Here is a 27890-nt window from a genome sequence, read left to right as displayed (position 1 = left end):
TTTTGAGCAAGAGACTGACTTTTGCAGGTAATCCATGGTGTTTTGAAATCCTTGTAGCAGGTAAAGCTACAAACTTTTTGTTGCTATGCTATACTTCCTTGTAGATTTGTGTATTTTGGATCATAGGGAACATTCCCATGACAATGTTTAGTCAGAGTCACGCACACCCATTTGAGCATCAAAACAAACAGATAATGATTCCGATTGGATAAAGGGTCTTTAGTGTTTAATCTGTCCTAATGATATAATCTCAATGAAAATGACCTCCTTGTCACTGAGCTGCTCTCCCCTCCAGTGAGGCAATTTAGGTTTCCTTAATAACCTGTGTCTGTAGCAGGGGATTTCTTCAGTAAAGCAATAATCCAGAGTGGAAGAGGGGAAATGGCTTACATGTATCAGGGATTATCAGCATTTCTGTTGAGCTTTATAACTAAGAGGGAACACAGACTAGATAGATAGATAGATAGATAGATAGATAGATAGATAGATAGATAGATAGATAGATAGATAGATAGATAGATAGATAGATAGATAGATAGATAGATAGATAGATAGATAGATAGATAGATAGATAGATAGATAGATAGATATTACAATCCACACTGATCCATGATGGTGCTCTCCAGTGGCCACACCAGAACCACACAGCGTGTGAATATTAGATGGTTAATTAAAAAAAATTCTGCTTTAGAGTTTCAGTAGGAAATAACCAAATTCAAACCTTTCTTTTCCAAATATTGTCATAATCCATGAGAGTTTTGTAGAACAAGTACTGCAACAGATGGTATGACTCACACAGAGCCCTGATCTCAACCTCATCGAGTCAGCCTGGAATTACACTAAGAGACTGAAGCAAGTGAAGAAAAAATTCATAGATGAAGCATGGGAAAGTTTCCAAAATGCTCACCTCAACAACCTACCTGCAAATTACCTTGAAAGTGTGCTTTGAAGGCACCAAATATTATTTTGATTTAGCGATTCGAAGTTCAATGATAAATTTGACTTTTTTTTAAAATATATCCTTATTTACAGCATCATTTGCACAATACTGTATTTCTTGTCTACGTTTGGTGCACTTTTAGTTCGTTCAAAGAGAGTAAAATGAGAATATTATTTGCTGAAATTGAAAATAGCAGTTTTATTAAGCTATTCACAATGCCATTACATTCTTTCAAGCAATTTAATCAGGTTGTTGAAGCCTCCTAACTTCTTGATTAGAAATTCTCTTTTGGTCAAAGTTGCTATTTTCGCTTTGCTGCTTATTTATTTTTTAAAGTGTGGTTGATGGTCAGCCCACAGTTTGCTTTAACCGAGCCCAGAGAACATTCCTCAAAGGAAGCCTGAAACTCAGAAACTCAGAAAGCTATGCTTGTGGCGAATGCTTTTACATCACAGTGTGAGCAGTGTGCCAACACCATATCAAAGAACAAGAACAAACAAGCAACAGCAAGGAACAGATGCTGTACTGTTATATGGGCAAAACATACCGGTATTCATATAGAAAAGTTAAGACTTTAAAAAAATAAGTGACAGATTGGAAAGGCAAATATTTTTCGAGCACCATCTGTCATTGATTCTCACTTAGTACTCTGGAAACTCAATACCTGTACACAGAAGGAGGCACAAACATCAATTACCGAGCAACAGCAATGTTACAGCACTTGTTAAACACACAAACAAGGGCTCCAGGACTCAGGAGGAAATAAGTTTGTTAAAGCAGTCCCTGAGCATATCATACAGCTTATCTAATTTCTAAGGTGTCATCATCAGATCTGTTAAATAATGAATGAGCGACTTATTGCACCCAGTGGGTCTGTGCCTTTTAAAGTCTTCCCTATAGGACAGAAACAAGTTCCCGGACGTCAGAAGAACGTAGGAATCAATGCATATGAAGGTACCATGGAAAATTTCCTGTTTGCTCTATCTGATCTGTTGCGTGCAACGGATTCCCAGCTGACGTAATGTCACCACCAGATACCAGTCACACTGGCATTCTGCTCTCAGGTGGGACATGGTGAATAAACACTTCTTTTGCTTCTCCAAACTGGAGTTCTAAGTACAGCAGTTCCCAACAGCTATCTGAGGAACCAATACCAAGAATTTACTTAACTGCATCAGGCTTAGGTTTTGATTAGTTAGACACATGCTTTCTAATTAAAAAAGCAAAATACAATCAAACCTTTTTTGTTCTTCAATGAATATTAATTCTGAGCTTTTGCCATGGGATCAAGGTTTGTCTGGTTAGCATGACACTGTTAGCCCAACAAAATATCATTGTAATCCGTAACTGAGTTCGAATGAATAACTTTACAAATTTTTCCTACATCAAACCATTAAAATGATTGAAATGCAGCATATACAATTAAAATTGTTTCCGCAATGTTTAAAATCGACACTTCACTCCCTACTAACATCACAACAAGGTAATTTATGCATTATATACAGTTTCCCACTTAAATACAACTTCATTTGATCAGTCAAGTGCTCAGAACTCATAACTGCGATATTTCTGACTTCACCTGAAGGGCACAGTATATAACTAGTTATAGCTATATCATATAAAGCAAATTATGGATGTTAATGATTAATTGTTGATCAATTAATCTGGATTAATGATTTAATCTATTAGGTTTACAGATTATTGATTAAATTACAGCACAACTGCATTCAGTAACCATACAAGCAGGTGGCGAAAACCGTCTATAAAATCATCCAACGTTAGTGTGCGCACTACACCTTGCACGCTGCATGTACTGTATAATGTAAAACGCACACCCTTGCCTTGATTGAAAAAATTAATCTGCAAGTAAAATTATGGGCACCTCAAACACTGTGATCAAATGTCTAAAGTATAACATGGCAACAAGTACTTCAGCCTTATTTATGGTGACAATGTTATTCTGCCTCTCTGTCATTTCTAATAAGCTCTTCTCTGTTAGAATAAGCACTGTGAGTGAGATGTTAGAGGTCAGTGCTGTCTGTGTGTCTATAAGCATCTTTGCTCGTGTTCAGATGAGCAGAAGGAGAAATCTGCTTGTTAAGTTATGATGTAACTAATACCATTTCCGGGTCCAAGCTTTCCACTCCGTTTCAATTGAAAATACGTTCTCAACAGTCTTGTATGGGCACTATTTGTGTATAGCATACATTTAAGCTAAGCTTTTAAAAACTCACTGTGTATAGTCTCTTGGATCACGGCATCCTGATATTTTGACGATTCAGAAAAGACGAATCACTATCATGGCCAAAAGAGATTTCAGTATGGAGATATAAATACAGTATTTCAGTACTCTGTCTACAGCACATAGTGAGTGTATTGCTTTTGGGATCTGATAGAGTGCATGGCTCAGAAACATTGGTAGGCAATTTGTTTTAGAAACACTTTTTGTTATACTGGTTGAAACTCTCTTCACATCCTGATAGCAATCAATGATAGAAGTGGTCTAAATATTAAAACATGTACATTTTCTGTGGAAGTCTCAGGACCAAAAAATGTTCGTCCAGTCTTTGCATTTCACTGCCAGTCAACATATGTATTTCCATAACTCCGCACACCCTGCTCATGCAGACATCACACATCATCAGCGTGTTCCGTAAAGCTATGCAGATATGTAGAAAAACAGCAGCCGCCTTTTTGCAGTCCCTTCTGAACCAAAACAATGAGCTTATGCTGTGTGTACAGCATGTCGTAACAGTAATTACAAGATGGCAACCCGTGACGTTCAACTTCTACCCGGAGCTGTTCACGTCCTCAGACTGATTGATGCGTTTCTATGTCAACACAATCAGCGGCGAAATGAATCTGCAGCAGTCAGGTAGTACAAGTCAGAGCTCTGTACGTTTTTTTACAATCAAAAAACTTCAAATAATCAAAAATTATTATTGTATAGTTATGTGCTTTGGGACATGAGGTAATTTAACGCTGTCTCTCGTATAACACTTTTCAGAATCTGCTGTGTGCATTCATGTGTTTTGGAGGAAGTGAGGCTTTCGAGACGCTTTGAAGGGAGGGTGGGATCTCAAGCTTTCAAAGCTAACTTGCTATTGCTAGCCTCTCTGCAATTGCCTACCTTTAATAGATTGGTGCACTTCATGTTAAGAGCACTATTTGTGTGCCTCCAGTGTCTGCTAACAGCACTTATGACAGACGGGAAGTGTGGAAAATTGGCGCAACATCAGTCTAGCACACATGCATTCCAGTGGCGAGCAGTAACTTCTTTAAACAAGATAAAGGTGATGTATTAAACTTCTATGACACTAATGGCACCTTGCAAAATTACAAGAATAAAGCATATTTTCGAACAACATTTCAAATGCCCCTTACATGGCTTTTCACCCATTCCGCCTCTCCCAACTCAAATATCACAAGCACAGCTCTTGTCTGCATGTCTCAACAGGTAAAAGCAGGCTACTTTTAATAAAACATATCCAACATATTAGGAATACTTTTAGCTGTGTTGTAAGCAAACACTCTGTCCAGAGCGAACGCGGGCATCTTGCTTATAATAACGTTTCTGCACCGAGCGCATTCTTGACATGACGCGCCATTATAGACGGTCTACACTGGACACATCAAAATAAACATTATAAACTAATACATTTGTCTCTCTTAACGGGTGCATCGTGATGTTGTATGGTATTGAAGCATCCATTGTAGCGCGTTGCATCACAATGCCCATTCACTTTGATGTGTTCATGACTTGTTAAAAGGTCTAAATGCAGCAAATTTTGCTTTGGACTTCTATAACCGAAGCTGAATGTGTTTTCTCATGTAACACATCAGCCATGGTCCCAGACCGGCTAAACACCCTCTGGCTCATCCTGCTACAGTAGCCATGCCCGGTTAGAAAGAGATTGACGGATCTGAGCGGGCCGCTCTCAGTGTTTTGATGGTGCCTGAGGAGGCTCAATGGCTATACTATTGAGGGAGACAAACCCATGAATGGCATAGTAATAGTAGACAATGAACAATAAACTGGTTTAAGAGAGTGTGAGAACGTATTTTAACATACAAATTTTAACGATCATTAATTTGAATGCAAATTGATTATTAATATTCTTGAAAACTGAAAATGGACATCCTAGTCATAATATTTCACATACTGTCATGTTTCAATGTGTTTAAAGGAGAACTCCGGCGCAAAATGAACCTTTGGTCTAATAAAACATTGGTACCTAGTCAACCGTTCTCTGAGATTTGTTTTCATGATAATCGAATGTAAAGAGTTTTATCTCTATAAACGGTTTAGCGTATAACGCTAGTAATGGGGGCATATAATAAGTAAAAAGAAATCGCTAGTTTATACCACTAACAAGACTCAAAATAGCCCCACACGAACACAGTAACATAATGAGGGTCCCTACATGCAAAACGAAGCATTGAGAACTTTGTAAGTGTACAGACCGTTTAATAAGAAGATAAAGATAAAGACAGTCCACTTCGTGTATACAGACAGGAGCCATCTTTGGAAAACAGTCTCGACTAATCAAACCACGAACGCCATTCATACAGTTCAGAAGTTCACCGAACTTCATAGAGTTCATGTAGGGACCCTCATTATGTTACTGTGTTCGTGTGGGGCTATTTTGAGCCTTGTTAGTGGTATAAACTAGCGATTTCTTTTTACTTATTATATGCCCCCATTACTAGCGTTATACGCTAAACAGTTTTTAGAGATAAAACTCTTTACATTTGATTATCATGAAAACAAATCTCAGAGAACAGTTGACTAAGTACCAATGTTTTATTAGACCAAAGGTTCATTTTGCGCCGGAGTTCTCCTTTAAGTTCTGTTTTGGTATCTGGTTTCCCCCTGTATTTGTGATTTTGGTTTAGTCTTGTTATTAGTTCAGTTTTGTGATCTTGTTCACCTCCGTCTTTTGTGATTTTTGGTTCAGTCCTGTTAGTTTTCCCGCTCTGACTAATTAGTTATTCCCTTCACCTGTGTTCAGTTAATCATCCTATTAGTCCCTGTTCATTTAAGCCCTGTGTTTTCCCTCAGTGTTTGTTGGTCGTCGTTGATGTATGGTTGTGTGTTTCTGAGTTCCTGCTTTCCTGTCACCTGAGTTTGTGAATAAACCAGCTGCATTGAAATTCTGTTTTCTCGTCTTCAGTTACCTGCACAACCCTGACACATACACGTTTTAGTAATATAAATACTAGGCCTACACGATTTGTTTGGAGGGTTTTTAGAAATTATCTGTCACAGCTCTGAACAGGACTAAACTACTTTTTTTTTTTAACAAAATTCTAATTTTGTTATATTTCTAAATTAAATTGGTGTGTGTCTCAATTTTCTTCTATGCAGCTGTGCTTTTTCTCCATGCCCAGCTGACCCCTTTATTATTATACTAACCTCCTATTTTTGGCTCAAAATAGAGTGAAGACTGGTAGTTAACCTATGTAATTAGGTTAGTTACCAATACTGTTGAAGGACTGAATATTTGACATTTGTTATTAGCATTTTTATTATATATTTATTTAACCTGAATATTGTGTATTATAAACTTCAAAGTGAAAATAAACAGCGTTAAGTATGGAAGATAGGAACTTATTTTCCTTTCAGTCATCTGAACACAAGCAGAAATGCTGAAAAGTGCAAGTAGTCAGACAGACAGCACTCATGTTTACAGAAAGACTCATGTTTGCCAGAGATTGTGATAGAGAATGATGCACATGTAGTGATGTTCCATTTAAAAGTTATTAAATGGTTTATCATGTTCTGTAAATGTTGTTTATATAAAAAGCAAGTATATATGTAATAATAAATGGCTATAATTACCTTAGAAATTGTATAACTTGGTAATTTAGTAGAGGTGGTATCAGAAAAAAAAAAGAAGTTATATTGCCTATATTCTTACTCTTTTCTAATAAATATTATCATTGCATGTACAAAACTCGACTTATACTGTTCCTATTTTCACGGTGTGGGTTCATGTCTGATTCCTGTCTGTGTTTCCCTTGTCTTGTGTGAACTTTAGTTATTTCCTGTTCTGTGTCATGTTTTGTAGTCCTTTGTAGTTTTTCTAGTTTATTGGTATCCCCAGGTGTTTCTGATTGACCACGCCCTCTTGTTATCTTGTTTAGCTTGTTAGTCTCTGTATTTAAACCCTGTGTCTTGTTACAGTGTTTGTGAGTTCTTAATGTAGTTGTTATGTTGCTTGTAGCCTTGCCCCTGTCCTGAGTTTCTATGATTTACCTGTTCGTTTAATTCCATTTTTGTGCTTGCATTTGGATCCTGCTTCCTCCTTCTCAGCTGCTTCATAACACCTATTATCTGTTTCTGCCTTACTCTTTTTTTTACTTCAAAATTAAGATTTTTTTACTTGTATTGTATTAATTGGAAGCCGTGAAGCATGGCCTTCATAATGAATTTTAAAAAGGAAAACATTCTGAGTATTGAACTTACAGCATTCACAACTATGTTGATAGAATGAATTGTAAGCATGAATGCAGGATGTTGTTGAATGCAGAAACACAGTATAGCAGACGTGGCGACCAGTGAATTCAATTTTCATTTAAACATCTTCCAGTTGAAATATACAAATACAAATGCTTTCTCATTCCTGAGAAGATTTCCCAGGTAGCTGGAAGGCTTTAAACACTCAAATATTCTTTACAGATTTTCTGACCCTGCTGTAAAGTAAACTGAAAATGCATATTTAGGCAAAGGCCTACAGCAGCTTTGATCTTTGTAATGGTTCTCCCAGTAAGCTAGTAGGCTGAAATCTCACACGAGCCCTCAAACACTCTCTGGTTTCCTGATCCTTGGACATTTCTACACCTCACTGACCTATGGTATAAAAACTGAAAAAAGCATATTTAGAGTTGTACAATGCAGTTGTTTTGACCTTTATAAATAGCCTTTCCAATAAGTTAGAAGGTTGAAATGTCATAGCAGACCTCTCTCTATTTGATTAGGCTACACAGTATATTGAGCTCCAAATGAAATGAAATTATTTTTAAATAAATAATACATGTTCTATTAAATCTGTGAACAGATGAAAAATAAAGGTCAAACAGTTGTTACTTGAAAGTCTTGGAATTTTCCTTTTCCTTTTCCTTTTCCTTTTAAAGTTTAATTCACAACAGTTAGCAATGATGACCACTGGCATTGACCACAGAGATCAAAATGTGTGGGTGATAGAAATTGTAAATATTCTCCTGCCAAACTTCATGTTATGATACATTTAATGTTTGTGTAAACATTATTAGAATATTGTTTCACCCTCAACTCCACTGTGCCTGTTTTCACCATTGATGACTGCAACAATTTTTTTTAAAACTTCGTAAATAAGGTGAATGAGATCAGAGCAAGTGTAAAACCATCTGATGAGAGCACCACTGTTGTAGATACTCCAAATTGCTCCTGGGCTAGCTTTTCTGCTGTCTCATTAGATGATGTCATGGTCTTACTTAACAAGATGAAGCCATCCTCATGCCCATTGGATAAATTACCAACTTCCTTGTTCTTTAAAGTGATTGATCTTGTTGCTCCTCTTGTCGTCAAAATTATTAACACTTGACCTCACTTTCCACTGGGACCGTCCCAAACTTTTATAAACAGGCAGTGATAAGCCCCATTTAAAAAAAAAACAATTTGGACCCAGCGGAGCCTTGTAACTATAGGCCAATATCAAAATTGCCTTTTCTCTCAAAAGTCATGGAGAAGATAGTAGCTGAGCAGCTGACAGCTTTTCTAAGTAACAATGAACTTTTGGATGAGTATCAGTCTGGTTTTAGAAAGATGCACTCTATTGAGACTGCTCTCCTCAAAGTGTCTAATGAAGTACAGATGGCTGCTGACTCCATGGAAGGTACTCAGTATTGGTTCTATTGGATTTATCCTCAGCTTTCGATACAGTGGACCGCAAAATACTGTTGAATAGATAAAAAAAAAATTGGCATCGTTGGGTCTGTTTTAAAGTGGTTTTCCTCTTACTTGAGTGACATAACTTTTTCTGTATATGTAAATTGTATACTGTCTGAAGCCAGTAGGTCCACTTTTGTTTTTACTGTACATTACCCCTTTGGGAAAAATTTTGAGCCATTTTAACAATGTGTCATACCATTTTTATGCTGATGACATACAGTTGTGTTGCTCGTTCAATGACTCCGAGTTCCACAAACTAACGGATTTATTGGAATGTATTTCTTCTGTTAAATTGTCTCCAATTAAATTCGGAAAAGACTGAAACCCTAATTGTTGCCCCAGACAATAAAATACCATCCATCCTTGGTTCTTTGAGCTCCTCTGTCCAGTCGAGCATCAGAAATCTAGGTGTCTGGTTTGAACAGTCAATGTCTTTGGACTGCCATTCTAGACTTTTGGTCAGAAATTATTTTTATCATCTAAGAAATATTGCAAAATTGAGGGTAATTTTATCGGACTCTGATCTCGAGATGGTTATCCATGCTTTGATTTCTTCACGTTTAGATTACTGTAACTCTCTTTTTACTTTTTGTAACAAATCTACTCTAAATCGTCTTCAAATGGTTCAAAATGCTGCGACAAGGCTTTTAACAAGATCTGGCAGAAGGACACACATCACACCCATTTTGTCCTCCCTGCACTGGCTACCCATCAAATGTTTACTGATTGTATACTGTTTTATTATTGTGGTTGCACTTTGTAAAGCACTTTGATTTTATCTGTGAAAAGCGCTCTATAAATAAACTTTACTTACTTACTTACTTACTAAACAGTTAATTAATATTTTTTTAATTATTTATTTTAATTTAAGAATAACTTTTAATCACTACACAACTTGGTCTCTAAGGGATTGATAAAGAACTTGAATATCCCTCCCATGGTGCACTGAGAAGTGTCAAGAATCTGAAGTGCGGATTACTTAGTGGAAAACCAGGCATTAAGAAAAATGACTTTGAGCACAGTCAATAGAGAACACTCTTATCCTAAGATTAAACATCCAGAGGCTAAAGTTCTACAGTATGTGCAAAGCTGATGTAGCCTCTGCCCCCAAATGACACCAACTTGTTTATTGACATCTAGTCATTCAAGTAATGCCTTTAGGGCTGTATTTAATTGCATTTCTGAATATTGCATCTGTCATTAGCAGCTACTTATATGTGTATATTTGTTCCAGCAGATAAAAGGTCAAAGTTAACAAACATTGAAATAATTGTGTAAAAATTGCTCATATCATCCTGAACACTAAAAATGCTTGCTGACTGACTAGAACACATAAAATAAAAATAGAAAAACACATACCATTTATCTGAGTTGTAATAATAATGATAATAATAATAAACTTTATTTTATATAGCGCCTTTAAAGCAGCTTCTCAAGGCACTTTACACAATAAAAAGAATACAAGGAAAAAAAAATACACAGATAGAAATACAAAGCGTACAAAACAACAACAACAAAAACCCACACTGGAATACAAAATAGGTAAAACCATAAAGAAAATGTTAACCCCCCCAAACAATTTTTTAGATTAGATTTAAAAAGGCTTAAATTTTGTGCATCTCTAATATGAGTTCCAGAGTAGCATAGGATGAAAAAAGCCCTGTCCCCTACAGATCGCAAACGTGTTTTACATGGAACAGTAAGTAAACCAGCTTTAGAGGAGTGCAAATGACACTTAGGATTATATAAAGTTAAAAGTGCAGACAGATACTGAGGTGCCTTATACTTTATACGTATGGAAGCATAAGGATTTTAAAATCAATGCGGAACCTGACTGGGAGCCAGTGCAAGGACTTCAATGTTGGAGTGATCTGTTCATTTCTCCTGACACCAGTCAAGATCCTAGCAGCAGAATTTTGCACACACTGCAATTTGTTGAGTGTGGTTTTAGGAACCCCAGCAAGAAGTGCATTGCAGTAGTCAATGCGGGAAAAATATATATATATATATATATATATATATATTGACAAGCCTTTCAGTCATAGGAAAAGATAGCATGTTTTTTATGAATACTTTTATCAGTACTTTTATCATTACAATAGAATAGTATGTATGTTTAGCATAAAGTATGTATGCTTCTAAACAAAAATATAAATATAGAGCATTTTGGACATTGAGAAAATAATCTATTTAAAGAGTTTGTCTTTTCCATATTTGGCTTCCATAGTTGTATTTTCATGTGTGGAGGGAAGGTCAGAACCCCACCTGTTCTTCTCTCCATGCATTTATTAACACCTAGTCTGGTATCAACAAAGGCACAGGAAAGAGACAGATGAAACATGAAACCAAATAAATACACAATTATAATCAAATATGATTTGTCTACATTCTTTAAGCAGTCTCTGGTATTTTCCATAATGTGCATTTATTATCGCAATGGTTAGCATACGTAGCCTTTAGCATTGCATATAAATATATTTCTACCTCATTCTGTGATCAGAACACAATCGTAAGTTATTTCATACATACTGGTGTCTGAAAGTAAGTTTTGAGCTGAAAATTGTTTTAAATGTCTTAAATTTTTAGGTTAGCTAGTAGCTTGGTATGATAATGTGCAGCAGTGCTGACCCTCTCAGGTAAACTCTGCCTTTGTTCATGACCACTCCTCAAGCCCCAGTTACCCCAAGGTATTCGGCGTGTCAAAAAAAACCCCTGGCAGTTGGTCCCGATAAGGCCCAATCATAGACAGTAAAAGAAATGGACACAGCGACCCCGTTGATTTCAACGGAGAGAGTTGAAGCCCAACATGGGCACTCACTTCCTGATAGCCAAGCGCACTGCGCAGGCTCAAACTGAGCTTGACGACGTAGTTGTCACGTGAGCAACTGTTCTGACCTTCTAGTAGCTGTGCCGGGACAAATCTGAATTGAAATCTGAAACAAATCTGTTGTTGAAATATTTTGTCCCGTTGCTTTTATTAACTCTCTATCTATGGGCTTCTCCCTTGACTTTATGCCTCCATGTCCACCCGATTGCCTCATAGACAGTAAACGATTGCCTACGAGCTTCTACTTCAGTCTATACGGTAATTTCTCTACTGTGCGACAGAGCGTCTCGTGGTTATGACGCAATCGTTAGCCTATTTTTACAAGAATGGCTTCTACGGGGCCATACCGTAAGATACAAAGTAATGGAGCCTTTTATACATTGTTGTGTTTCTTTAGAAATAGATAATGGACAAATGGAGTCTTTGGACGCCTCAGATGTAAAGTTATTCGCTGTCAAAGTGACGCCAAAATGAATGGGAGTCAATGGGATGCTAACAGCAGGTGATAGCCAGCTACAATGGCGGCCCCCGGAGGCAGCTTCAACTTCTGGCTGATGGATTACCCCCTTGGGCCCAATCAAGCTCCGGAAGTGACAGTGTAAATGCGACTGGCCCGTACTAGCACGCTCGCCTTTGGCCTGTGAGTGTAAACACGGCTATTGAAAGCAGCAGGCCCAGACGGCGTTTCACCAGCCTGTCTGAAATCCTGCCCTGACCAGCTGGCCCCTATCTTCACAAAGACCTTCAACAGATCACTGGAGCTATGCAAAGTCCCTTCCTGCTTCAAATGCTCCACCATCATCCCCATCCCAGAGAAACCCAAAATCACAGCACTGAATGACCAACCTGATCTCACGGCAATTCGTACGAATTTTACGAGTAACCAAATTCGTATGAATTCGTACGAATTACCTACCCCTTACCCCGCCCCTAAACCTACCCATCACGTGGGTTTAGACAAATCGTACGAATTCGTATGAGTGAGGTCGTACGAATTCGTATGAGTGAGGTCGTACGAATTCGTACGAATTAGCCACCTTTTAATCACTCGTACGAATTCGTACGAATTGGTCGTGAGATAGCGTTGGAATGACTACAGACCTGTTGCTTTAAAGTCTGTGGTCATGAAGTCATTTGAAAGACTGGTGCTGGCCCATCTGAAGGACATCACTGGACTCTTTCTGGACCCCCTACAGTTTGCTAATTGGGGAAACAGGTCTGTGGATGATGCGGTCAACATGGGACTACACTACATCCTGTAACATCTCATCAGACTTGGGACTTATGTGAGGATCCTGTTTGTGGACTTAAGCTTGGCTTTCAACACCATCATCCCAACACTCCTCCAGACCAAACTAAGCCAGCTCTCTGTTCCTATCTCCATCTGTCAATGGATCACCAGCTTTTAGACAGCTAGGCAACAGCTAGTGAGATTGAGAAAATTCACATCCAACACTTGTACAATCAGCACTGGCACCCCCAGAGATGTGTGCTCTCCCCACTGCTCTTCTCCCTCAACACCAACGACTGCACTGAAAAAGACCCCTCTGTCAATCTACTGAAGTTTGCAGACGACACCACATTCATCGACCTCATCCAGGACAGTGACAAGTCTGCTTTCAGACAGGAGGTTAAAGAGCTGTCTGTCTGGTGCAGTCACAACAACCTGGAGCTTAACACGCTCAAAACAGTGGATATGATTGTGGACTTTATGAGAAACCCCCCAACACTCCCCCCACTCACCATAATGAACAACACTGTGGCAACAGTGGAGTCATTCAGGCTCCGGGGCACTACCATCTCTCAGGACTTGAAATGGGACACTCATATAGGCTCCATTGTGGAAAAAGGCCCAGAAGAGGTTGCTTTTCCTTTATCAGCTGAGAAAGTTGAATCTGCCACAGGAGCTGCTTCTGCAGTTCTACTCTGCAGTCATAGAGTCTGTCCTCCGCACTGTTACTGTCTGATTCGGCTCAGCCACCAAATCAGACCTCAGAAGACTACAGAGGATAGTCCAGACTGCTGGAAGAATCATCGCTACACCCCCTTCCCACTCTCCAAGAACTGTACTCATCCAGAGTGAGTAAAAGAGCTGGTAAAATCACTCTGGACCCCTGACCCCACTTCCTCTTTGAACTGTTGCTGTCTGATCGTAAGAGCACTGTACACTATTTATACTCATATAGTATGCCATACCTCTTATTCACATTTCCTTGCATTGTATAACAAACCTGTACATACAAATATTTTCATCAAGTATTTGTATATATTTATTTTTATTATCTTATTGTCTTATTATCCGCTGTAATTCTGTGTGTACACTGGAAGCTTCTGTCACTAAGACAACTTCCTTGTATGTGTAAGCATATTTGCCAATAAAGCTCATTCTGATTCTGATTCTGATTCTGAAGTATAAGTTCAGCGGATGCAGCTGAAGGGACGGCTGATTTCAAAGTGACAAAGTGGTAACACACTTTAGATTAGGGAACACTTTTCACTAGTTGCTTATTAGCATGCATATTAGCATAGGCTGTTTATTAGTACTTACTATAAGCACATATTAAGGACTTATACTGCATGACCGGATCCCTTAACCCTACCTCATACCTAAACATAACCACTACAACAACTACCTCACTAACTAATAAGCAGTAATTAGGGGGTTATTGAGGGAAACCTCCTAGTTAATAGGAGTTAGTTCATATATTTTCCATAATCTAAAGTGTTACCAACAAAGCTTTAGTTAGCTTTTATGAGTTAATAGAGCTGCCAAGCTGAATTGAAGTATTATGGCATGCTGTTTTAATCTCATTCCAAAGAAAGATTACACGAAGTCAAAAGCATTTATTATAAATACTTTACTTTGTGTGTGCATATATTTATGTGTAGGCATGTGTTTGTGGGTGGTTGACAGGGCACGGTTATTTAAATGTCCAGAATTTTAAAATGAACTTCATTATGAGCATATGGTGTGACAGAATGGTTTCTCTCAGATTTATGCTGAAATAAATACCATGGAAATAAATCCCAATTTAGACCTAAAATATATTAAAGGAACATAAAGTGTTAAACACAAGTCAAGCTCTATCGACGCCATCTGTGCTCTGCTGTCAATTAGCGAAAATAATGTCACCTCGCCAATGTTGTCTATGTAAAATTTTCCCATTCAATAATGATGCTTAGCTGGTCAGTGCCAATAATAAATCAACACAAACTGAAGATTCATGGATGAGTGTTAGAGGATTCAACAGTGTTAAAATGGTTGTAAAAAAACGCTGAGGATTATTAAGATGAAGATGTATAGAAGAATAAGGCATTAATTCACAATTATCCCTTACAGATGAGAGACTAAAAAAAAAAACTTTTTATATATTTATATCTCAATATATTTATGTATATCTATCTATGTATCTAAAATGGAGCTTAAAAGAGTGTTTTTGGTAACTGAGAATGAATGGAGAAAAGTCATGTAAGAAGAGGCAATGCCTCCATAGCATTATGATGGCTGTTCATGCGATAAATCCTGTCCCTCGTTTTTGTGTGCGCATTCTGCATCTGTGAATCAGTCTGGATAAACAAATAATGGTATTAATGGAAAGACTAATTAAAAAGTAAGTAAACAACTCACTCACCGATTTATGTCATGTCACATTTAAACGTAGAAACACGATCTGAGGGTTTTTAGTGACCAATCAGCTAAGTGAAATTATATATATATATATATATATATATATATATATATATATATATATATATATATATATATATATACATATACACATTTTGCTTTGTACCAAATATAGCACAAAGAAAGAAGACTGATGAATGTTCTTAGAGACCACAGACAAGCATTCTGCTGCCTCTGTGTGTAATGGAAAGAAAATAGCCAGACATCATCCCAGAGGAGACCATTTCTGGGGTTTATACGCAACTATGGAGGCCTTTCTGTCAGTGATTTGATTCTCTTTTTCATTCTCTCCCAACTTCTGTCACTTCTGTCTTCTTACGTTTCTGTGAAAAACACAGCCAGTTATCTTTTTGTCCAGCCATTTCATGTAATCTCTTTCACATGCTTCCATTGTTTCTAGCCCAATTTCCCTCTCTTATCCTCCCACTCTCCGTTTCCATTCGTCACCTTCTCTCATTATTTACTGAGAAAGTGCATAGAGAAACGTAAAAGCAGAGACACGGCAAACAGAAGGTCCCTAGAGCAGTGCTTGTTCCGCAACAAATATTCTGAGATCATTACCTTTGACCCAGCTCCTCCAGCAATTTGAAGTCACTGGTGGCTGGGAAGAGGACAAGGTGCTTTGAAACTACAGTGTGCTTTCCAACTAATTACAAGGTGTTTTCTGAGAATCCTCCCAAGTGGAATTGTTTATCATACATCCATTTTACTGCCTCCCTCATGCTCCTTCAAATCCAAGTATTTCTGCCCCTTTCATCACATGTGCTTTTCTAATCCTGTTTTCTATTAAACTTACCGACGTTTCATCTCATGTACTGGTGAACACCAGATGGTGCAAGTTGGCATATCTGACAGTATGAAGAAAAAACTAATAAATTCAATACAACAATTCTTGTTCCATCATACCAGGGGTCTTCAACAGGGGGTCTGCGAGCGGTACTAAAAGGGGTCAGCCCATTATTAATTTCGTGAAGAAATTAAAAAAAAATGATATAACATCAAGTTAACTTCAACCACAGCTTAAGTTTAACATTTTTATTGTCCAGCCAATATCAAGTCAAATTGTAATGTAATGTACAAGTATGGTTTAGACATTATCTTTGAAAATCAATATCCTACGGAGAAAATGAATGGGATTTTACTGGTCTGTTGGTGCCCCCCTTGGAGGGCGGGGCCTGTTTCAATTGAAACGGGTGAAACGTAGGTAAGGCCGCGTCTGGGTGAAACGGTTCCCGTGGTGATGCTGGTAGGATATCGCATGGCTGGAAAAGGCTCTCAGCCAATCAAATTTGAGAACCAGAAAAAAATGTTGTATAAAATATAATGTGATATTATAATTTGGTAACACTTTATTTTAGGGTTCAATTCTCACTATTAACTAGTTGCTTATTAGTATGTATATTACTAGGATATTAGCTGTTTATTAGTACTTATAAAGCACATATTAATGCCCTATTCTGCATGACCATATTAGCCAGTTACCCTTTAAGCGATCTGAAGTAGGCTATAATATCGGTATGTGTTTATACCTTTGCCTTTTTTGCCGTTATATAGACAGCTGAAAATATACTGCGCAAATCAATTGTGAAGTTTCCCTGCGTGAAAGGGCAAGGCTTATTCCAATGTAAAACGCTGTGTAATTGTATAGTTTTAATCAAATAAGGTTGGATTATTTCTATGTTGAGGTGCCTGTTCATGAAGCTGGCTGGCTGTTCATTAAAGTGCACGTAATAAAATAATTTGCCATTGATGCAAAACAACAGGAATCCTTGCTTTTTCTTCTCTATTATGTTTATGTTTTGTGTGGGTAGGGCCCCATATTAGTTATTGAAACGGGCCCCCAGATGCTTAAGGCCGCCACTGGTTTCACTGTTTGTATCACTCCGCTTGCAGAATTTCTCAGACCAAGTGTCATGGCTGACGAGCAAATCCATCCACATTTTTACAAATACTACTGTTGTTGTGTCACGGAATAGTTTTTTAGGCGAAAATGTAGTTATTTAGACCTCAAATATGCGTCTTATATAACCAGCGCCTATTTTCGGATATGTGAGCTCACACCTTCAGCCGCCGCTCAACACTCATGTAGGCCTACCCACTGACAACACCTTGATCTCGGCCAGTCCTTCAGGAATTTGCCAATGGCTCTTATGTAGATATGGTTCTGTCAGGATCACTATCATCAAATACGATTGGCAATTGCATATAGTTAGGATTAGCGGTATGGTATGGCCTAGCATGGATAAGAGCAGGGAGAGCAGCAATAACCCCCCTTAGGGTAACAGAACAGAACCAACATGAATGTATTGCAGATATCATTAATTCAAGATTTTAAGTACAACATAATTCGAGAATTTATTCTGATTCAAATGGCACTCAGAAGGCCAAATCCTGACTGCACGAGAGGAGGAGCTGGGGATGGAGGAGGGTAATAAGCTCCTGAGAAACGCGATAGCTGTTGATAATACTGAAGGAGCTTATATATGTATACAGTGATAGGCGTCGTATTCCTATAGGTAGACGTGGATCAGCTGAGTCAGCTGATGCAAGCTTGACTAACGTGACCTGCCAGAACTGACGCTACGCTTAATTTAAATTGCATCTTATAAGGTGTTGTTAAAAGTAAAAACAACATCCTTGTTTGCAACCTTGTTTCAGTCCCTTTCATTATAAAAGCCTTTTACTGACTCACTCATAAAGATAGTCTTTTCTGCCATCTAATGGAGTAATAATGTAACTTTCACTGAAATCAAAATCACAATTAACGGAGCCTTTCAATATACCTTCAATACCTTGTAAACAAGGATGTTGTTTTTACTTTTAACAACACCTTATAAGATGCAACTTAAATTAAGCGTAGAGTCAGTTCTGGCAGCCGTGTTGATATAGAGCGATATTTCTTCTTGTGATATTGCTCATATAGCTATTACACAGCATGCAAGAGGGTATCCCTGCTCTGTCTCTCTATCGACCAAGTTTTTGGATTGAAAATCTTTAAAACACACACACACACACACACACACACACACACACACACACACACACACACATTCACATCATTTTATGACAAACCCAAAACAATAGCCTGACAACAATATGAAATATTCAAACTGGGGCACGATTTCCATAGACAGCTCCAAATTACACTAGGTACACCTGGGAACAGCATGCCAAGCTGTTAGCTCTTCCCAGCAATTGACATTGTGATATAGTGAATTGGCTGGCAGAGAAGCATTCAACATCTGGCCCAGCAGAACCTGAGCAGCATTGGCTTGATTTTGGGCACAGTCTCACAGGAACATATGCTTTGGGTTCAGACACACATTCAAACACTTAAACAAATAAATTTAAATGAAAAACCATTCTCACAACAGCCACCAGCACTATCCGTATTCATAAAAAAGGAAGACTGTGTAACAAATCCTAGTTCAGCCAGCGTTCAGATCAAATATGCTGTCACAAGATAATAAGCATGAGGGTCACAAAGGGTTTAACTGTTTTTGCTACAAATTTTAGTGGATGGCATTAAATGCAGACTTAGTTTGTCATTTTAGGTTTGGTTTGTACTGCATAGTTGGCACATTTTTTATTATCCTAGACAAAATTGCATAGAGACATATGCATAAAGTGTTCACACTCTTATACGATGACCAGCTCTCTTGGGTTGTACATTAAAACAGCAATTTACTTTTGTTCAGGTTTGTATCTCAAAGAGGTGCTAGAAATATGAGGCGGCCTAAAATATTTAAGGGTTGCACTTTATTTTACAGTACATGTACTTACAGTGTACCTAAGAAAATACTGGGTAATATAAGGTAACTACAGGGGTTAGGTTAGGTTTAGGGGTAGGTTCAGGGTTATTACCTAGTTATTACACATATTGTAATTACTGTAATAAGTACATGGGGAACAGGACTGTAAAATAAAGTGCTACCTATTTAAGTATCCTTTGTACATTGAGCCTATTTTTATGTATCTTTGATAAACAAAAGTGTATATATTGTTCAAAAGTTTGGGGTCAGTAAGACAAAAATTCATACTTTTATTCAGCAAGGGTGTATTTAATTGATCAAATGTGACAGTATTTATAATGTTTTATAAAAAAAAAAGATATAGATCTTTTGAACTTTCTATATTTATCAAAGAATCCTGGGGAAAAAATGCATCACGGTGTTCCACAAAAATCTTAAGCAGCACAACATTGTTTTCAAAAAATTTCTTGAGCAGCAAATCAGCATATTAGAATGATTTCTGAAGGATCATGTGACACTGAAGACTGGAGTAAAAATTACATTTTTAATATTAAAATAGAAAATAATAATTTTAAATTGTGTAATCATAATTTTTTACTGTATTTTTGATCAAATAAATGGAGCATTAATTGCACATAATAGGCTTATCTTATTTTATAAAATCTTATCCCAATATTTTGAATGTTAGTGTGTGTGCGTGCGTGTGTGTGTGTTTATTTATTTAGTATACAGTATACTCAGTGCCTGTGGCCATCCAGAGGCCATGTATAACTAAGGGAAATTTTATTTTTATAAAATCTGGACAATCACAATTCCCAAATAAACCATCTAGGAGCAGCTTTCTCATTCTATAATCTATTAAAGGTTATAATAGCAGAACTGAAACCATATAAATTCTCAAAGGCCACACATGCAGGCATCAAATGGAGCAGCTTGGCCATCCTCATCATGATGTATTAGCTCCTTCCAGACACCCTGTGGAAAAAACAGGTTTCCTCTCTCCACACACACACACAATGAGTCTATAAGTCACCACAGAGTAAAACATGACACAGCCGCAATACACCACACTATGCGCCCTCCTCCATTTTCTATGATTAAAAAGCCAAGTGGATGGATTTTGGATTCAGTTAATTGTCCACATAAAGGATCTGAAGCTTTAATTGAATATACTGTTGATTTTAATCCTGCTGTCTCCTACAGACCTGACTGGTTTAACTACAGACCTTCATTGTAAACAAATCATGTTCTAGAAACCAATCCCTGCTACCATTTGACTGTGATTTTTTTATTTAACATCCACCTTGGTCATTTCAGTTTCATAATATTCTCGGGGCCACGGATTATATTTTCTAGGGTTTAGCTCAATTCTGCACATCTCTGCTTCACTCTGCATTTATCATTTTCTAACAAAGATGATTTAAGCCAAAGCGCAAACCCAGGATTTTATTGTCATTTGTAATCTGAATAATTGGTGCCCTAATTCAGAGGCTGCAAAACCATAGTGAATACAGATTTTTTTGCTTGTTAAAATACTTCCATGCATTAAAATCTAAAGAGATAATCTGACTCTCCATGGTATCTAGAGCTGCGATAACCACAAATCATCTCAACAGCAGCTTTTCAAATCACTGTCACTGTTAATGCCATGTTGAATCAGGTCAAGCTGGCACTGTGCGCTGTGCTCCTACAAAAGAAATCTGTCAATTGATCGGATATGAATGTCATATTCAACACAAACACTAAGCTCAGTGACTCTCAAATTAAAAACCATTTTAATCGATAGCAACGATTATTATTATGGAGTTTGTAATTTGAGCCTATAGAGGGATGATTTATGGTGGTTCATTAAAAGCTATAAAAATATATTTAATTAAATCATTTAAAATGTGGACCCTATTCACAGACTGTGATGACGCATTTTAACGGTCATCAGCATCGTAAATCCTGCAAAGTTATATATATATATATATTATTATTATGTTCATTTATAACACGATAATTAGTATTATATTACAGTTGCATCAAATTACAAAATAATAGTTAACACTGCTGTGAGGGTGTTTCTAAACAGCCTGTGTTCTACAGCGTCTGTGGGAGTGACGGTGAAGTTGACATCTCTCTCTCTTCTGACTGCCATTATCAACCTCTCTCTATTTACTTTCTGTTTTTGAAAGTTGTGAAAACGTTGTTGTTGAATTTAAATAGATGTATCATAACATGCACAAAAAAATTAATGTATTCTCTCATTCACCGCTATATAATTTTACCCAACTATGATGAATTTTGCTTCTATACCATATCTATACCATATGCAATCATCACTTATACTATTGAGCTATTAAAGTCCTGCATTTATAATATTACCAGTCAAAACTATATATTAATTGAGTTGCATATTACCCTAAAGATAGGATTGCATAAGAGCTTCAGTGGGCAAATAAAATAGATTAATCTTGACGTGAAGAATGATCCAATCATTCTGTCTAGAGTAGACTTATGAAAATGCCACTGAAACAGGGGCAAATTCACAGTTGACAAAATGCATCTACTTATCTCATCAAAAGTTAATAAAACTCAGCCTTTTATAGATTTAATGAACTGTGTTACATAAAACTGAATGGACTGGGGCCAATGCTGACAAATATCTCATGGCTAATATGCTGTTCCCATGGTCTCATGCAAAAGACACAAATCTTGGTTCGGCACATCTAGAAAAAAAATTAGACTAAATAAATCTAGCAATTGCAATGACAAGACATGAGACAATGTTCTAAGTTTTTTTTTTTCAACAAACACCTACAGTCCACATAATGGAAACTGGATACTATTATGTCTTGCTAAAGATCAAGTATTTTTGTATAGATGCAAAAAGCTCCAATCTACAGAGAACATGCTGAAAAGAAAGTATGTTACTGTGACTGTATGTATTTAGAAGAGTGATAGTGGCGTGCGAGAGGAAATGTCTGTTTTGTCATTGTTATGCAAATAAGCAGAACAAAAAATGTTGTCATACCCATTTCAGTTTGCTAAAACCTTGCAACCACAACCATGAAAGTTTGCCCAACATCAGCAGGTCATGTGCTCTTCCTTCCTAGAGGCTTGTCGGGCTGTTTGCACTCGAAACTCATTGACTGAAACATTCATTTTGTAATTTCTCTGTCATCGTTTACCCTTTCAGTTATTTCAGCAAAAACGTTCAGTGGTTCAAGACAACAAATTTTAGCATGTTACTAATAAACGAAAAAAAGCAGAACATGGACATACTGTCAGCAAGTTCATTCTTCAATAGCAGTAAATTTCAAATTCTGTGCGTTTTTCAAATTTAAAACCTGTGCTCGTTGAAATAACAGGCATGCAAAGTTTCATAATTATTAACTTTGTGGTCACGAAGTAAAAAAAAAAATACTAAAAAGAAAGGAGAATAACATACGAAAAGCAATAGCTTCGGTAATAAGCCTAAGATAGTGATATTGAGACTGCATCTGTGAATGTTTTCAGAAACGACTGAGCATAATTGCCTCACTAAAGAAGTCATGTCATGTTTTTTATCATTATTATTTTAATATGTCTCTTGAGGTTCACTTACAATGTTAATAAAGTTTTTTTGCAAAGAAATGCATATATTAGCACAAATTATTATTTTCAACCCTCATTATGACTGTCTAAAATGATCTGTTTTAAGGGGCCGTCACCCTTAAGACTTGTTAGTAAATGCAACTATTATGACTGGCTTACGTCATTGCATTGAACAAAGTATCAACCCCTGCATCAAAGCAAAAGTTATTTTATTCTCTCAATTGTTCTGTTGTCAGGATCAGCTCAAGTGCATGGATGCAGTAGATAAGAAATTGACAAGCATCTTTCTACTGTCTGTATCCAGTTGTAAACAGTGTCAATGATAATAATGAGTTTATTTGCATTTTGACAAGACACTCGGATTCGCGAGCAGGTGTCAGCTGTTTAGCGACTGAATGGCAGTGGGAGGGGCCTATGGTGCGATGATGTAAAAATATTCATCAATGTCTTGCACTAGAGGCAGTCATCTGCAAATGTATTTGCCCCTCTTAACAAAAAAAAAACACATTTAAATGTGCCATTTTTGGATCTTATTTATTTAAATCCTCTTTTTTGTAGCCTACTGATGAAGACATTTTAAGCTATGAAACTTGCAGGTTTGTTTTAATGGAAAATTAGTGCCATGTCATGCCCCCTTTAAGGTTACAGCCAGTTTGAAAATTATAAATATCTGCAATTAATCACAAACCTGAAGCTAAAGCAGAAAAGTTTTAAGAGAAAGGAGATTAATAAATTAAATTAACTAATAATTTCATCAGACTCTCATTGTTTTAAACTGATGGATGTTAACAATTTATGTTAGATGCAGCCTTAATATCACTTCCCTATGTTAAATGTGAATAGAGATACTGGTGGCTCCAAGTCCTGCGAAATTTGAGGGCACTCTTTATATCCATCTTCATGCATATTCAAACAGACACAGAATGAAACGCTATAATTAATGTCACACTGACCCTCCTCTCACTGGCCCATGGCCAGGCTCACAATAGGAGTGCATGGCAATGAGGAGGTGCATGAGAGCTGCTGGCAGAGTGCAATGAGACGCACCTGCTGCTTTTTGCACCTTATCACCAGTGCCTAAACCCCTCCACCTCAATCTCTGCACCAGTTCTGGCCCATTGGTGGAAGGTGTCCTGAGTTGACAAGTCTGATCAGCCTGTCGGGCACAAGGAACGCTAATTCACGCCAATTCTGACCGCACATAAAGAGCTTGTCCTTGAGGTCCAAAATAGCTAAACTTAACTGGGAAGCCACTTAAACAATGACCACCTGGCCCTACTCTTCTGGATCAACCCATCGCTTCTGTCTTGAACATTGGAGGTCACCATATAGGCCTACCTGACTTTTGGCCACCCTCAGAATACTCTTCCTTTATATTTGTATTTTTGACCAAGAAAACGAATTTCTGAAGCATGAAACTGTGTCTGTCTTTCATCCCTTCCATATTTGGAGAATAGAGAGGTTTATTCAGTATTCTAGATAATTTTTTAAACAATGGACTGAAATACTGAAATGTATGGTTTTCATTAGCCAAAGTGAACAAACAATCAGGGAGATTGATGACAACTGCCATATGCTACGGTCTAACAGATGAGCCTACTGTGTAGCTGAGGTTCTGCACCAACAATTATACATGAGAAATCATAGCACACATACAAACATCAAGAAAAGACCTAGGATATCTGCTCAGGAAAGCAAACTAGCCTGTTACAAATACCTCATAACATAGATGCAAGCTCACAACACACATTCAGTTGAGTGGGAGAGCAATTCCCCACAGCACTCACACTTTACAATACAGACTTTCTTGCAAGTCAATACATTGCATGTGTTATTCTTGTATGCAATTTATCAGACAAACCATTTATCCTGTGTCACTGAGGGTCCATCTGTTCAACCAAGGTATGATTGATTGTCCATGAGATGATCACTGCAAACATGCTTGTCTGAACAGGGCAAGTAATTATGAGAAAAGCCTCAGAATAGGAGAAAAGCCAAGTAGCATTAGGAGGCCAAACGAATTCACATAAACATTCTCCTTCTCTGGAGTTTTGTGAGATATTTAATGCATCAATGGTTTCTAGTATGTGGTATATTCGGACATAAAATAAGACAATAGTCTTTTTTTTTTTAAACTTAGAGCAATGTGTATAATAAGAGCCATCAAAAATGGTTAAAAACTGTCACGTAATTTGATTAACTGATATTTTTGTATGTGTAAGCATCACCTAAATCGATCTTACATTTTTCTGTTATTCTAGAAAAAAATATTTGCTATAGTTATGCCTGATATGGGCCTAGAAAATATTTGGGTCATATTAATAAGGAGCCTCTGGACTCATGTGAACAGTGATAATAATTTAATTGAAATGTTATTATTTCATCAAGATTGACTACAGAAGGAACTTAAGCTGGTAAAAGAATCTACACTGAGAACTAAATTGGACCTATAACAGCTCCCAGTGGAACACCATATAGAGATGCTATGATAATAGTTTATCAGACTTGTTTGCTAATTCAGATACAATTCTGTTTGAGAGATTACTGTAGGTAATACTGCTAAACCGAAGTGCTATTTTTTACATATGAGCAGAAAATATGCAAATATCTTACATGTCAGCAATACAGATCTTCCTACTCGCTGTGTTGAAAAAAAGTTATATTGACAAGCATGCTGCAGATAATGTGTGACATACATGTGGCAGGACTGAAGGGGGAAAGGAGAAGTATTGAAGACACAAAAACTCTAATGGGGTCATAATAAGAAACCACACACTAATTTACTACAGAAAAAAAAACATGAAAATGTAATGTGGTTATGTGGAGATATCATTGTGCATGGATAAGTCAAACTGAAAGAAAGTACAACTTGAAACTGGGTGCTTGCAACAGATTAAACTAAATCTGACAAACATTTCTGGTGCATCAGATTAATTGAGGAAATTAATTTAAAAAACATGAATTTTATATTTGTTGTGCATTTTACTGTAACAAACTTCAACTTAGCTCAAATATGTCCTTTTACTTTACTTGCATAGCCTATAGTTCATAATAAAGTGTGCTATAAATCACTCTAAAAAAAAAAAAAAAAAACAGTTTTTAGGCTAGGCTATGGTTTGCCACATGAGCAATATTGCTTTTGTACTAATTACTACTTTTTTTCAAATGGTTCAGAGAACATTCAAAAGCAACGTTCCCATAATACTTGCTTGCAAAATGATGAAATACAGAAAATATTCCCTTAATGTTTTCTCTAACGTCCACATAGGCCTAACCAAGAAAAAAACGTTTTTGAAATATATAAAAATAAAAAAATAAAAGATTTTTGAACATTCAGAAATAACGTTTGGGAACGTTAGCAACCCGTTCTTGTAACATTTTTTTTTTAAGCTGTGGAGTTCTTTTTCTTTTTTTATTCCCCGCCTTATCGCTGGCTGCCTTTACATTCTAGTATGAATTAACTATTTTGATTCCGAACTAACACTTGGTTACAAAAGACTACAATGTGCTGCTGTACAACCGGAGACAGAATAGTAGGCTACATTTATAAGAACATACTCAAAAAGTACCTATATCATCTATGGAAACCTAATTTGTACAGTCGTTGTTGTAAATAAAATAAAAAACGCTGTAATGAGCGTTGGTATCAAATCTCAGAGCAACTTAATCAGAGGTCACTGAATAATCCTGATGAACAGCCCTCAGCATCCCAACTGAGAATCTGGAGATGAAAACACACACTCCGTTTTCAAAATATAGCCTAACACTCTAATATCACAAATAAAGGCAACAGTGTAATGCACAGAACAAAAGCAGGAACAAGCATCTGAAAATAACATTCTCACCTCAAATACGGATCCACTTTATTGCACGTGGGAGAAAAAAGAGGCACAAAGGGATCCCGTTTTAAACTCGTGATCTATAACACGAGTGATGTGCCGTTGTGTTTTTGTGTGTATAGCCCATGGGTTGGACCAGATCCGTCAATGAAGAAGAACCAGCATCTTCTGTCCCGGTATCGAAACCCGCTCCGCTTCTGTCCTTCAACACTGTCAGTCTCAGACAGTCTCAACTGGTACACGGGGTCCGTACAGAAAACGAGCACTCCAACTACAATAATACAATGAAAAAGATGCTGGTAATGTATTCGGTTTTTGTCTCGCTTTGGCGAGATGCAGGCGGTTTTCACGCGCACCAGGCTTGCGCTTTCGTTCAGGGGCTGAGCGTTCACTGTGTGCCTGTCAAAAGCAGAGGAGGATCTCTAATACGAGAGCGCTTATATACACTGAGACGTGGGATGCGTGTGATTAAGTCACTCGATGGGGGGATGAATGCTCAATCTATTGAATTTATTTTATGTTCGTCTCCATGCATCGGTTCAAATAGAACATTTGTCCATTCCTGTATGAGTCATTTACAGCCATGGTTGAGACTGGAGATAGTGTCACTTTTTACGGTAGTTAATGTGTTTTTTTAAGGGTGTTTCTAAGTCAGTTTTATTACAGGTAGCATTACAAGCATACAGTTAAGCCTTGGCTGCAGAAACAACAACAACAAAAAACTCTTTCTTGAACATTTCTACCCTTATTGCTTAGGAAAATAGATACAGTTAACACGCACTGACCTTGGGTGACAGCATTATGTCTCAAATGAGGATTTGTCATCACATTGGGAACCTACCATCAAAGAGAATAATACAGACAGATGATTAGTTTTAAAACAAATATAAAAAATAAAATTGATTAAAAGGCAAAAAAAAGTTGTCTAACAAAAACATTATCATTGAATTATATGATAACACTTTATTTGTTACATAATGTTACATGTAGCCTACTTACCATAATAACAGTAAATTATGCATAATTACATGCAACTAACCCTCAACCAAATCCTAACCCTACACAACCCTATAGTAAGTACATGTAGTTGCTTAATACTTAAATATATTATTACACTGTAACAATGCCACTGTTACACGTATGGTCTGTCTCCCTTGTTTCATTGTGTTTTTGGTTTAGTCCTGTGACCCAGTTTTCACCTGTCTGTCTAATTAGTCATCTCCTTCACCTGTGTCCTGTAAATTATCTAATTAAGTTCCTTTTGTTTGCTCTGTGTATTTATACCCTGTTCTCCCTCAGTCTGTTCTAATTAATGTTTAGTGTGGTTTTCTC

General features: G+C 37.1%; 1 protein-coding gene across 1 annotated transcript in view; it reads right to left on the bottom strand.

Moving 5' to 3' along the window:
• pde4ba (phosphodiesterase 4B, cAMP-specific a) overlaps window positions 1-26936 on the bottom strand; it is a 232389-nt gene extending 205453 nt beyond the window's left edge. The window contains exon 1 of the mRNA XM_056258836.1: window positions 26565-26936. The gene's annotated coding sequence lies outside the window, so the exon portion shown is untranslated. The remainder of the gene's footprint in view (window positions 1-26564) is intronic.
• Window positions 26937-27890: the final 954 nt, after the last annotated feature.

The sequence above is a fragment of the Rhinichthys klamathensis genome, unplaced genomic scaffold, assembly GCF_029890125.1.
Source record: "Rhinichthys klamathensis goyatoka isolate OS25496 unplaced genomic scaffold, OSU_Roscu_1.1 h1tg000160l_1, whole genome shotgun sequence".
NCBI classification, from domain to species: domain Eukaryota; kingdom Metazoa; phylum Chordata; class Actinopteri; order Cypriniformes; family Leuciscidae; genus Rhinichthys; species Rhinichthys klamathensis.
The sequence above is the reverse complement of the archived record's forward strand: the minus strand, read 5'-3'. Positions and strand labels throughout refer to the sequence as shown.